Genomic DNA, 13,303 nt, shown 5'->3' on the forward strand with positions numbered 1-13,303 from the left:
TCGGTTAAGCGTCTGCCTTCGGCTCAGGTCATGATCCCAGGGTCCTGGGATCGAGTCCCACATCGGGCTCCCTGCTCTGTGGGGAGCCTGCTTCTCCCTCTCCTCCCCACTTGTGCTCTCTATCTCACTATCTCTGTCTTTCTCAAATAAATAAAATCTAAAAATTAAAAAAAAAATAACCATAGGGTCAGACGATCTAATAATTCAACTACTGGATATTTACTCAAAGAAATAAAAAACATCAAAAAGATACATGCATCCCTATGTTTATTGCTGCATTATTTACAATAGCCAAGATACAGAAGCAACCTATCCATCGATAGACAAATGAATAAGGAACATGTGGTGTGTATGTGTGTGTGTGTGTGTGTGTGTGTGTGTGTGTATAATGGAATATTACACAGGCATGAAAAGGATGTGAACCTGCCATTTGCGACAACATGGATGGACCTGGAGGGTATTAGGCTAAGTGAAATAAGTCAGACTGAGAAAGACAAATGCCATGTGATTTCACTCATGTGTGGAATTTAAAAAGTTGCTAGAGTGGGGGGGGGGTGGGAGGGATGGGGTGGCTGGGTGATAAGACATTGGGGAGGGTATGTACTATGGTGAGCACTGTGAATTGTGCAAGACTGCTGAATCACAGATCTGTACCTCTGGAACAAATAATGCAATATATGTTAAGAAAAAAAGAAGAAGAAGATAGCAGGAGGGGAAGAATGAAGGGGGGGAAATCGGAGGGGGAGACGAACCATGAGAGACAATGGACTCTGAGAAACAAACTGAGGGTTCTGGAGGGGAGGGGGGTGGGAGGATGGGTTAGCCTGGTGATGGGTATTAAAGAGGGCAAGTATTGAATGGAGCACTGGGTGTTATACGCAAACAATGAATCATGGAACACTACATCAAAAACTAATGATGTAATGTATGGTGATTAACATAACAATAAAAAATTAAACAAACAAACAAACAGCAGACTCAGATCTATAAATAGAGAAGAAACAAATGGTTTCCAGAGGGACAGGGGGTGGGAGATACAGGGTTCCAATAATGGAATGAATAAGTCACAGGAATAAAAGGCACAGCATAGGGAACATAGTCAATGATAGTGTAATAGCACTGTATGGTGACAGGTGGTAGCTAGTTACACTTGTGGTGTGCATAGCACAATGCATAGAGAAGTTGAGTCACTGTGTTGTACACCTGAAATTAATGTAACATTGTGTGTCAAATGTACTCAAATAAAAAAACAAAACTCTCCATAATGGTAAGGTATTTGGTTTGTGCTCCCACACAGGGTGGGAATCTTGTTTATAGCAGTTCCCAAACATGGCCCCAAAACATAATGATTCTCATTCCACTAATGGGGGATTCATTACTACAAAATGGGGCCACTGGTTCCACTGCTAGCTAGTTCTAGCCGCAAGAAAATTATTGTTCTGAACCCAAATCTCGTTCTCTATAACTCCTACCTTTTGGTTCTGCTTTTTCCAGAGTGACAAAGTCTTTCCTTTATCTAAGGACAGCTGTTGTGTCTCCCATTCTTATTCTCTTCTGGCTATCCTTCCTCAGTTCCTTCAAACACCGGTTACAGGACACACTCTCCGATGGCCTTTCCATTCCTGATACCTGTTCATGAACTATACTCAAATTTGTCTATTCCCCTTGCCACATGTACTATTAAAATTGTTTGAAATGCAGTTAATGTGCTCTAAGTACTGTGGAGTCCAATGAAATCATTACTACTCTTTCTTTCTCTGGGCATGTGAGTTCTACTGTCACAATTAAGATAATGTTAGCTTTTTCAGCAACCACTGTGTTGGGGAGAAAGAGAAATAAACAAGCTCTTGCAGTAAGGCATGATAAGTGCCATGAAGGCGGCGGGCACTGTGCTGTGGGATCCCAGAAGACGGGCAGCTAATTCAGCCTGAAAGAAGCGAAGAAAGCTCTTGGAGATGATGCTTGAACAACTCAAAGCAAGAGTCAACCAGGTGGAGAGAGTGGAAGAGCTTTCCAGGTAGATGGGAGGGATTTTGCAAAGATGAGCTGGCATGAGAGAACATGGCAGGACTGCTCCCCTCCCCCACCTCCCCATGTCTCCTCTTTTCGATTCTTTTCTTCAGTTTTCTTCTGGCTTCACTTCCTTCTCTGGTGTTCTTTTCTGTCAAGGAAGGCCTGGAATAAACCAAATTCTCCTGTTTTAAGAAGTATCTCCTGTATGGGGTTTAACATTCTTCATAGAACACCTGTGTACCGCAAGTATTAAGTGAGCATTAAATAGCCAAAACACTGGCGATGTTATGGTCATAAGTATTTTGACCCTGGTCTTCTTTTCAGAGGCCGTACTTCCATTTCAGTGGACTGTGTGATTAGGGTTGAAAAGCAAATGGTGCCTCAAGTATTCAAAAGCGGCCAAGGTTCCTTCAGAGGACTGAGGTAGATCACGGCGCTCGGGAAGGACTTCACAGGAGTCAGAGATTTTGGCCCTTTATCAGCAGACCTGTTGTTCTCTTCAATGCCTCTAGACAGCAATGCTTGAAATAAGGCATTTAAGGATCTCTAAATTCTTGTTTCTAAGGTTATTATTCATAAACTCTTACCAAGGCTGTTTTCTCAGACTGGAAAGCAGACAGGCTAGGAACCTCACCTTGGCAGGGGAATTCAAGAAACTCAAGACGTGGTAACTCATCCACCTGTTATTTCCTTCTGCTTGTTCCTTCTCTGCCTGCAGCCTCTCGGTCATCCAACCCCCTCCTCTGAAAAGTGCACAACAACTCAAAGCTTCCCTGAAACCTCTGACAGGTGAACAAAGAGAAACACCTCTCACAAATCCAAAATATCAAAGGATAGAAGAGAGAACAGAACCCTTCGTAAAGAACCCTAAACATCCCACCAGAAAGTCCCAAACAACCCTGAAAAGTGAGAATAAAACTATCAAAAGCTGACAGAGGGTAACAAGCATTATTTCCAACCCACATTTGTCCTTCTAAAAAAAGCCAACCGACTACTGAAAAAACCCCTGAAATGTATGAAATCTAACATCGTTAACATATTTCCTGTCCTCACATAGCTTATAAAAAATGTTTCTGAGCTTTTCCCTGGCTCATTTACAATGACGAGAAGGAGCAAAAAGGAAATGCAACAGATGGGACTACCATCTTCTCTCGCAGTGATTTATCTTTACTTGAGGTAGCTCGGGCAAGCTTTCAAACATTTCTCAGATGTACCAATAGCTTATTCCTGGTCCAGAACAATGAAGATGAGGTTCCCTAAAAAAAAAATCTGCAGGTTATAAGCCATGTTTACTACTATCTATTTTTGTTATTTCTAAAAGAGATCACCTCAGCTTCCCCCCAGCCCTCCTGGTACTGACTCCATGAGGATCTAATCTGGTGCTGATTTAGAGCTGACAGGTGGTACATGCATAATTAAAGATGACCTAACACAGAATGCTCTCATTCCTGGCATATTATCAGACACTTAAGCAAAGCAATTATCAGTAGGCAATCTTTTCTGTCAACAGAGATAGAGATGAAACATTTCTTCAATTAAGAGGATTTTGCAAGGATGCTGTATATATATCCATCTGCAAATACTTAAAAGTCTTTACAGTATAATAATAGTAAGCCAGCTCAGTGGAGCACCTTTGGCCAGTGAAATCGTGCTCCTCCCTGCTCCCTTATCCTGGAAGGTCACATTTTAAATATCAGAATCATCAAAATAGGAACCATTCTGAGGTATTGTCAAGAGACCCCGATCCAAGCTTACAAGGAGATCTCTGCATTTTCCTGCCATCACCCTGTTGGGGTTTGCAAATATACCAAACCTCCCTTTAAGGCTCAAAGCGAAGGACAGGGCTCAAATAAAAGTAAATTCAATTAAAATTTCCCTTTAAAGCAGGCTTATTCCCTCTTCATGCTTCACCAGTGTCAGAGGATTTAGAGAACTGGTATCAAGCCTTAAAACTTCATCTAGAATCTAAGTGATTTAAAGGAATCTTTTTTTCATTTTGAAGAAATAAATATTATCCAAAGGAAGAAGGGTCTTGACAAAATGATGGATTTCCGAATTTCAGGTGAAGGAGGGAAGAGGCACTGCATTTCCTAATAGAGTACTGTATTTTCTTACAAATTGTAGTGCATGTACTTTATATAAATGAATGCATTTTAGCTTTCCTTAGAACAGAAATTGCCTTAATGTTACAGCGAGACAAGTGATTTTCATTTCTTTTTTTAAAGGGTGATTTACACGTTAATGGGTTTCTCGAAGCCCATGTAAAAACTGCCTTCCACGAGACAGAGAACTTCACGTTTGTGGTGCATATTTTGCCACATTTCACAAGGGGTCTGATTGTTTAAATTCTTACATCCTTATGTCATATGTGAACAAACGACCTTATTGTTCATTTGAACATGTCTTTATAGGATCTCTGGTGGTGGAGCTGGTGGTGTTGTTTGCATTTTTTTCCCTCATCAAGTCAGAACAAAAGTCTCTTTTTCTGCAGCACTGGGAACTCAGGGGAACACTGCGGTGTGGCAGCAGCTGTCATTTGGAAACACCGTAACGATAACGTAAGTGAAGTGCTAATGCTAATGGGTTGGCTTCTGATGAGTAAGTCAAGGTCTACAAAAAAGTTTCTTCTACAGAGCAGGCTTCAAGGTAATGTAAAACAGAAGCACTTAAAAGGACAACTGAGAATCATCCAATAAACTATTAAAGAGGTGGGCCTGCTGGGCAACCAGAGCCAATTCCTTCCAAGATGTGCTTCACTTGGAAGACACTCCATTCAGAATATTAGGGAAAATATCAGTCGTCTTCGGGGAAAACACAGTCAGGTGGAGAGGTGGGGAGGATGGTAGGATTGTTAATGGGAGATTCAGCAGGACTCAAAGCTCAAGTTCATTATTTTCTCTGAACTAAGAATAGCTTCCGAATGAGTATTCACAATTCTCCACAGACCTGTATCTCCTAAGGAGCATCCCCTTTCTCCCTTTCCAATTTTAATGTAAGAAAAAGAAGAGAATATAGTCAGACACGGGTAGGAAAGACAAGGAACCTCTACAGAACGGAGGAGTGTCTAAACCAGTTCCATTCTAGATGCTGTTAAATTTCTTCCATCAGGTTCAATTCAGAAAAACCCAAAGATGCAGTTTGATAGCATGCTGCATCAAGAGGCCGGGACAAAGAAATATACTGCATGTGTACTATTGTGGCAAACAACAAAACACTTGTGATTTCCCGATTGATGTCACAGATAAAGAGAGAATGAGATATAAGGCACATACTGCCATCAAAATAAACTTAAGAAAAAAGGAAAAAATTCTGGTGAGTTTATTTAGGGAGAGACTCTCATTTCCCATATAGCAAAGAGTCCTAGACTTTTGTACAGCTTTAGTAAATAAAGCAAAGTCTATAAGCACAGTCTGTATCCTGAGGATGGCACATGGCAGTAAGACATTTTATATCATGTTTTTTACAGTGAGTTATTATTTTAGAACCATCAACTAACATTTTTTTTTAAAGTGGGCTCCGTGTTGGGCTCAACAAGGAGCTCGAAATCATGACCCTGAGATCAAGACCCGAGCTGAAATCAAGAGTCAGACACTTAACTGACTGAGCTACCCAGGTGCCCCCATCAACCAAGATTTTTTTAAGGTGATGGTACCTTACATAAAACAGAAATATCAACTATCTTATTGTTAACCTAGGTTTTTCCTATCCACCCTCAAAACTAGTTTTCCAAGTATCTTGGTTTTACTAAGTTTTATGCTTGGATGAATAAAATAAGACTATAACTATAGCTATAAAATAAAGACTAAAGCATACAGATGATATGGATAGAGTATATTTTAGAAAGAATAAAAGTCAAATCCAAGATATTATTATTGCCACTGTTGCCTATTTGTGTCCTGTTTCAGAAAGGTTGCTTAAAACCTGCCATCTGGAAGCGTTACAGAGACATTCTGCAGAATACTATGTGTTCTTCCTGTTAACAAATTATGAGAGATGCTTATCAGGTTTATTTCCCTAAGGACAATGTACAACATATTTAAGAAAGCCAGAAAGTATGTTGTTTCAAAATATCTATCCACGGAGAAGAAGACACTTACTTTCTGCTTCAGAAGTGACCATGTTAATTCCAGAGCACTTGGAATTGCCTTTTTCAGGAACTGACATTAGAGGTCAAACCAGACAAAGGTGACTAGCGCATCTTCAATGACTCAGAAGGCAGCCGGACAATCAATGCTCTTGGTCTCTTCTAATATTTCCCTAGAGATAGTGTGACAGATGGACCAAAAAAGGGGTGGCCTCACTTCACGGCAGGGGGATAAAAGAAAATAGAAGGGAAAAAAGTCATTTTTCTACACAAATTGCACTCCAGGAATCAACTCTTCTTAACTTTGAGTTCTTTCACAAAATGAAATGCTATGCGCCAGTTCAATTTGTTTCCCTTAGGGAGGGAAGGTGCTGAGAGGAAACAGTGTTAGGAGAGGATTAAAGAAACATATGTTCTTATTAAAGCAGGGTTTGAAAGGAAACAATGTTACAGAGAGAATGATGATCGCATTCTAATAATGTAGGTGGAATCCTCACTAACAGAAAAGAAAATAAGGGCAAGCTTATACTGAACTTCTAATACACCCGGCTACAAACAACAAGAAAGACATTCCAACACTAACCAATTCATACAAATCAACTTACGTTTATTCCCTTGCGATTGACCACATAACCTAGACCCCAAGTGGACATGATGTGCTTTTACAGGTATGCATTTGTAACTTCTGTGGACTAACTAACAAAGGAGAGTACCAAATATCCAGGTAGAAGGGAAACCAGTGACTTCCATCCCTGCAGCCAGTTGGACTGTAATACCTTCCACTTGGTGCTGACAGCTTTCTCCTCCCTCCTCTCATTCTGATACAACGTTGTCAGTAACTTAATTTACTGGAGTGGAAGTCCCCCCGGACCCTGTGCAGCACTTGGTGACAGTGTCATTTATACTCCATAGTGTCGTGGCCTGACACTGATACATCAGCCTTCATCCCTCATTCATAGCTGAGCGTGCAATTTCACCTTCTGCTGTGCCCTTCTGTAGTGTGCGCGTACAAATCTACTCCATTCCGCCCTAATTACACACCTTGGTTAAAATGCTCTCATTAGATTTATATTTCTCACTCCAAATGTCAATCTTATTGAAAATTCCGATTTTCCCGAGGATTCATCCATTAGCAATAAACTCTAAAGCACTCCATGACTGAGTGCATTAAACCAGCAATGCGGACATGCACTTAAAATACATCATTAGAGTAAATCTCCATTGCAAATGCTTTACATTATTCAACCAAAGGAATAATGAGCTCGGCCCAGCCAGTACCCTCAAATTGCACATGAAGGATAGGTTAAAACTGGCTGTTATCCAGGAAGAAGCACACGGTATATCAATGGGATGGATTTCAGAGTCTCTGTCATTCCTTATGAAGGTGTGGGAGGAAATCACAGCCACAGCCTCATTCATCACCTTCTTTTGCCTATGGTTTTTACAGAAACTTCAGTCTATGGTAAAATATGATAAGGCAGGCAGAGATAATGGGGAGTGTATGTGTTCGTGGAGGGGACTAAAGCTATATCCGCAATGCCAAGAACTTTGTTAGTTACCTCAAACGATTTGCTCTGTCTAAAAAGCATTCTTCCGAACCATGAGAGACTATGGACTCCGAGAAACAAACTGAGCGTTCTAGAGGGCAGGGGGGTGGGGGATGGGTTAGCCCAGTGATGGGTATTAAAGAGGGCACGTTCTGCATGGAGCACTGGGTGTAACATGCAAACAATGAATCATGGAACACTACACATCAAAAACTAAAATAAATAAATAAATGAATAAAAAGCATTCTTCCATTTCATTCAACAGAAAAAAATTTAATAAGCAGCACTGTCTAGATACACTGTAAGAACCTGGGCACCATTCTAATGAAAGAGATCTTACTGGCAAAGCTGACCTGAGAAACGTCTTCACCCCAGCCTATTGGGTACTAACATTAAAAACCCAGAAACCCCAATGATGATGTTGATATATAAATTACAAGTCAGAAGTTGTATCTGTCAGTGAGTAGGACAGACCATTAAAAAAAAAAACTGGAGAGAAATTAAAAAAAAAAACCAACTAGCAAAATACATCAATTGATAAAACCAAGCCATCACTGTTTTCTATCACTTCCATATTTTTTTTTTAAGATGTTATTTATTTATTTGAGACAGAGAGAATGAGAGACAGAGAGCATGAGAAGGAGGAGGGTCAGAGGGAGAAGCAGACTCCCTGCCGAGCAGGGAGCCCGATGCGGGACTCGATCCTGGGACTCCAGGATCATGACCTGAGCCGAAGGCAGTCGCTCAACCAACTGAGCCACCCAGGCGCCCTCTATCACTTCCATATTTTAATTCCTTAGCTTATTGATCTCATTTATCACTTCTTGTCAGGTCCCAGGTGAAGGAAAGTCAAGGTGCAGTCATAATTTCTTTTTTAATTTGATAAATGAAAAAACTGTATCCCGGGAAGGTCATGGAGGAGGTTGAAGGAAGAGTCTGATGTGAAATCTTAGCATCTAATACTAAAGGTTAACCAAAGAAACTAAGTGATGCTTATGCAATTATGACCTTATTATGAAATATAAAATATATCCACTTTTTTTTTTTTTTTAAGTAGGCTCCATGCCCAGCGTGGAGCCCAATGCGAGGCTTGAATCACAACCTTGAAGTCAAGATCTGAGCTGAGATCAAGAGTCAGACACTTAAACAACTGAGCCACACAGGCTCCCCTATATTTACTTTTTTTTTTTTTTTAAAGATTTTATTTATTTATTTGTCAGAGAGAGGGAGCAAGAGCACAAGTGGGCAGAGCGCCAGGCAGAGGGAGAGGGAGAAGCAGGTTCCCCGCTCAGCAAGGAACCTGATGTGGGACTTGATCCCAGGACCCTGGAATCATGAACTGAACCAAAGGCAGACGCTTAATCAACTGCACCACCCAGGCGTCCATATGTTTTCTTTTTTTTTAATGGAAAAATTTGGTGGGCAGAAAGACTCTTAGAAGGGCAGGAATACACTACATTAAACAGTAAATAATTTTTAAAAAATAATAAAAAGTAAAAGAAGCAAAAGTAATTGTTTTCTGCCTGTCAGTATCTGGTCATCTCTAGGATTGACTAGTAACCAGAATTGTAACAGATGCAATATTTTCTGCAGGGAATTATACCACCACGGAAACTAATTGCTCCTGAAGTTTTGCCCATTCCCACCTGAAATATTTAAAATTGTACTTGATTACACCATTAGTGCTCTCTCTTTCAGAATGTATATCAGCAGGTACTACAATTAACATGCACAGATGTTAGAACTATCCATGTTTAAATAAAAAACATAGCGAGAAGGTAAAAATAACTGAATATGCTCAACACAGTATTAATCTTAAAAGGAAAGAGAGGCTTACATTGTGCTGGTTGAATGGCAAAATAAAGAAATACCCCCAGATGGCATCGGTAAACCTATGAGCAACAAAACTACTCTGTAAATGACCTGCAGCTTTCTGACTAAGAAACAATGAACAAGAGGCTGATTGTATGTCCATTTAATTCCAGAATCTGTACCCCAAGCATAGAGGGGAAACCCCCAAGTGCCCTAAAATTCTCCAACATATTCCTATGTTACAATGGCACAAATAAGAGTAACAACCCCATCAATTTATTAAGTGCTGGCTTTGTGTTTCATATACGTTATTTCATTTAATCCCCACAACAAACCTGTGAGGTAGGTACTATCCCTGTTCCCGTTTTCAAATAAAAACAACCAGGCTTAGGAAAGCTTAAGTAAACAGATCAAGGTTAGCATACAGCTAAGCTAAGATTTGGTCCCGAGTCCTCTTTCTCCTAAAGCTCTTGCCTTGCTTTTAACCACCATGCCTTCCTTACTGTCTGCCTCAGTTGGAGAAGCCAATAAGGAATGTGATTTGCAGTCTTCAATTTCCAGAGGCTTCTGCAATGACTGCCCTCTTGACTCATCTCATTTCACAAATTACATCAACCTGAAAGTCTCAGAACACTTGCAGACATTCTCATTCTTTGGAAATGCCACAGCCACTCAGCCAGCGGAATGGGGACAGCACCATCACTGGGATCACGAAGGTACAAGTTTCCCTGTGAGCGCTGACGCCACCTCTCTTTGGTGTTTCTTCTAGCCACAAACTGACATGTTATCACTTACTGTGGTTGAAGCAGAGTCAGCAGTCAGAGGAAGGGGAGTTTTTACTTGGTTAACTTCTGCCCCCCCCCATCTGTGTCCACAGAGGGCATTCCAGGACAGGCATGCCCTCATCCTTGTCCCCCCCGTTTCTCACCAGCCCCATCAATCCACAAACAGAAGACGTGGCTAATCTCTTGGCAACACCGCTAAGAAATCCTTCCCTTGCTGTTCTACGAGTCTTCAAGAAACAACTTTCTAACAACGAGTCAAAAAGATGGATGTTTTAAAAGAGCATTTCAAACAAGGCAATTACTTTTTAAAAAAAGATTAGAAGATCCTATCACTTCTTCTTTCAACCTTCCATCGACACAATTTGTTTATGTCTGAGTTGTGTCTTTCTCCCTTCGGAAGGGGAAAATGCTGATAAACTAGCACATGCAGACAAACAACGCAAAAACCTGGCCACCTCTTGCTGCTTAAACAGAGTCACATTTATCTCCCAATGCACCACTTACCAGACAGATGCAAAGATGTGGGCAAGCCAGTCATCAGAATTAACAGAGTGATTGTGCTTGCACTACATATTCTGATTTGTATGAATCTTATTTTTAGCCATGCACAAAGGGCAATAAATGGAAAATCTTATTCTAACCGCTACTTTTTCTGGGCCACCCACACTGCTCCACCTACCGCACAAGTTCACAAATGTAAAAAAACCCAACCCAGGGTTTGTCCTAACAAGGGATGCAAAGGGGCTAAAATGAGTGACATTTTTTCCAGTTAGTGTTGGTACTTTCACTCTTTTTCTGTATCAGGACTTTCAGGGAAAACAACGCTGACTTATCTACAGGCGTTTTCCAAGACTCTACGCTGGTATGTCGTTCAGCACACAGGCAAGCGTGATCCGCGAGCCACATGGCAACAAACTTTCAGCAAAGAAATGCACCCACAAACATTTCTGTACATTCAGGAAGATGATACCTACACCACATTTTGTTTTGAAACAATGACAGCGTTTTAAAAGTTCTTCAAATGAACCAAAGTGATTATCAGAAGCAGAAGCATTTCTAAAACGGTGCAGACTGTCGGAAATGATTTCACCGAAGTGGGGTCACTATCACTTGCCCTACATCTGCTTTTAGTTCGCAGTGGAACAATGCTCATCAAGGCCCGGTATCCCCTTGCCAAACCCCATCGCTCCTGTGCACCCTCCTCCCTGTCCGCTCTGGCCACAGTCCCCACCTCACGGCCGGCAGCCCACCCAGCATAAACTCAGCTGCGGCGCCAAACAGCTGATGCTGACAGACAGACGCTTCGAGAGCAAACAAGAAAAGCACAGTGATGAAGAGGACGTTTTCTAGGGGCACATAGAGGACAGAGATGAGAGTCTACTCTTGATTTACCATCTCTTTAGACTTGTAACGGAAAGTTAAATTATTAAGGTCCCGGGGCGGCAATTAAAATGCTTGTTCTTCCGAGCCCTCTGCAGACCTCAACAGCAAACATATGCAGGTAGTGATCAATATTTAAAAGTCAGCTAACAAAAATAATTAAGATACAAAAGGAGGCAACTCTGAGAAAGGCGTCTTTCTTTACCTGTGTGCTTGCTCATTATCCAGGAACTAGAGGAAATGTTCTGTCATCCTCTGGTAGTTAACACACGCCCTGCGGAGCTAACACCTTCTTCCGATAACGCACGGTACTAGAGCAGCCCTGATGAGGTGTATCAGAAAACCGTTTTTGGGTTATAGTCCACTATCGTCAGACCTTCTGACTAGTGCTGTAAAAACACGGGTAATTAAGTGTTACGAAAAAGTGGGTCATACACCACTGAGATACAACCACACCGCCCCCAAACTAGACTCCGAATGACTGTGCTCTGAGGAGGTGGGAGGGGTCTGAAGACAGCGAAAGCAAAACTTTTATGTGGTGAGGAGCATTTTGGTTTTCACTGGTTTAGGTTAGAGAAAGTTAATCTCAACGTCAACTACAAACCAAATAACTTTTAATGGGTTCTTGAAATTTTATGACAAATGCTGGCTGTTCATGCAATGGGAAATTCAGGTCCAATGTCATAAACACTCCAAGGGACAGTCTCGGGCTTAAATGGCATGCCCATCACTGAAGAGCGAGTGCTGTGACTCAGTGAAGCAAGGCGGTCAAACTGAAACTAAAGACAAAGAAGCAAATTCTTATTATCCACATTAGCATCTCCTTCTCCTAAGGAGGATCAAAGTACTGTATACCACTTCCCCACACCTGTAGCCAACCAACCCGGGCATTTAACAATCACGGATATTTATCAAAGCACCCCTTGACTTCGGTAGCAAGAAGGCAAAATGTAGGACCTGAACTGAGCACATTCATTCATCTGTCACTCAAGAGCCACAGAAATATTAATTCAATACATACCAAGTCCCGATTATAAACAAGGACACAGAGGATGTGAAGGGATGCAGAGAGAAGAACCTAGAAGAATCTGCTTTCAAAGAACTTCAGTCTTGTACAGGGGAGAAGACCTAGTCATACCCATGACAAATATAGATCAATCTTTTAAAACAAAATCTATTCTAGCAATTGCTTATCATAGACTTCCTATTCTATTGACAAAAGCCTTGCAGATAATATTCCTACAATGTTTCTCAGATGAATCTTTTAACAATCCCCTATTTTTTTTTGTTAATCAGGGTTTTCTTTCAGCGCTCAAAGTCCTTCTTAACCTTGACTACATGTTAGGATTCATCCTGATCCAAAGTCCTAGCATTCTCAGGGTGCCTGGGTGGCTTAGGCATTTGAGTGTCTGGTGTCTGCCTTTGGCTCAGGTCATGATGCTAGGGGTTCTGGGATCGAGCCCTGCATCAGGCTCCCCCCTCAGCGGAGAGCCTGCTTCTCCCTCTTCCTCTGCTTGTGCTCTCTGTCAAATAAATAAAATCTTTAAAAAAACAAAAACCAAAGTCCTAGCATTCTCCAAAGGGAAGCACAGAGTTATCAGCCCAATCCCAGGAGCTATAACACTACACCAGAAGAATCTGAAGAGAAGTTTCTTTGAAGGGGGATAAAGGATACAAAGTTG

General features: G+C 41.3%; 1 protein-coding gene across 14 annotated transcripts in view; it reads right to left on the reverse strand.

Moving 5' to 3' along the window:
• Window positions 1-13,303, reverse strand: part of BACH2 (BACH transcriptional regulator 2) — a 353,806-nt gene that overhangs the window by 133,896 nt on the left and 206,607 nt on the right. Inside the window, exon 1 of one of the 14 annotated variants that reach the window (XM_081828651.1) lies at window positions 11,827-13,080. The exons of the other annotated variants lie outside the window; for them this stretch is intronic. The gene's annotated coding sequence lies outside the window, so the exon portion shown is untranslated. Of the gene's footprint in view, window positions 1-11,826; window positions 13,081-13,303 lie in introns of those variants that run through there. 14 annotated transcript variants of the gene reach the window in all.

Source organism: Leptonychotes weddellii, chromosome 8, assembly GCF_054177405.1.
Source record: "Leptonychotes weddellii isolate Sample4059 chromosome 8, ASM5417740v2, whole genome shotgun sequence".
NCBI lineage: Eukaryota > Metazoa > Chordata > Mammalia > Carnivora > Phocidae > Leptonychotes > Leptonychotes weddellii.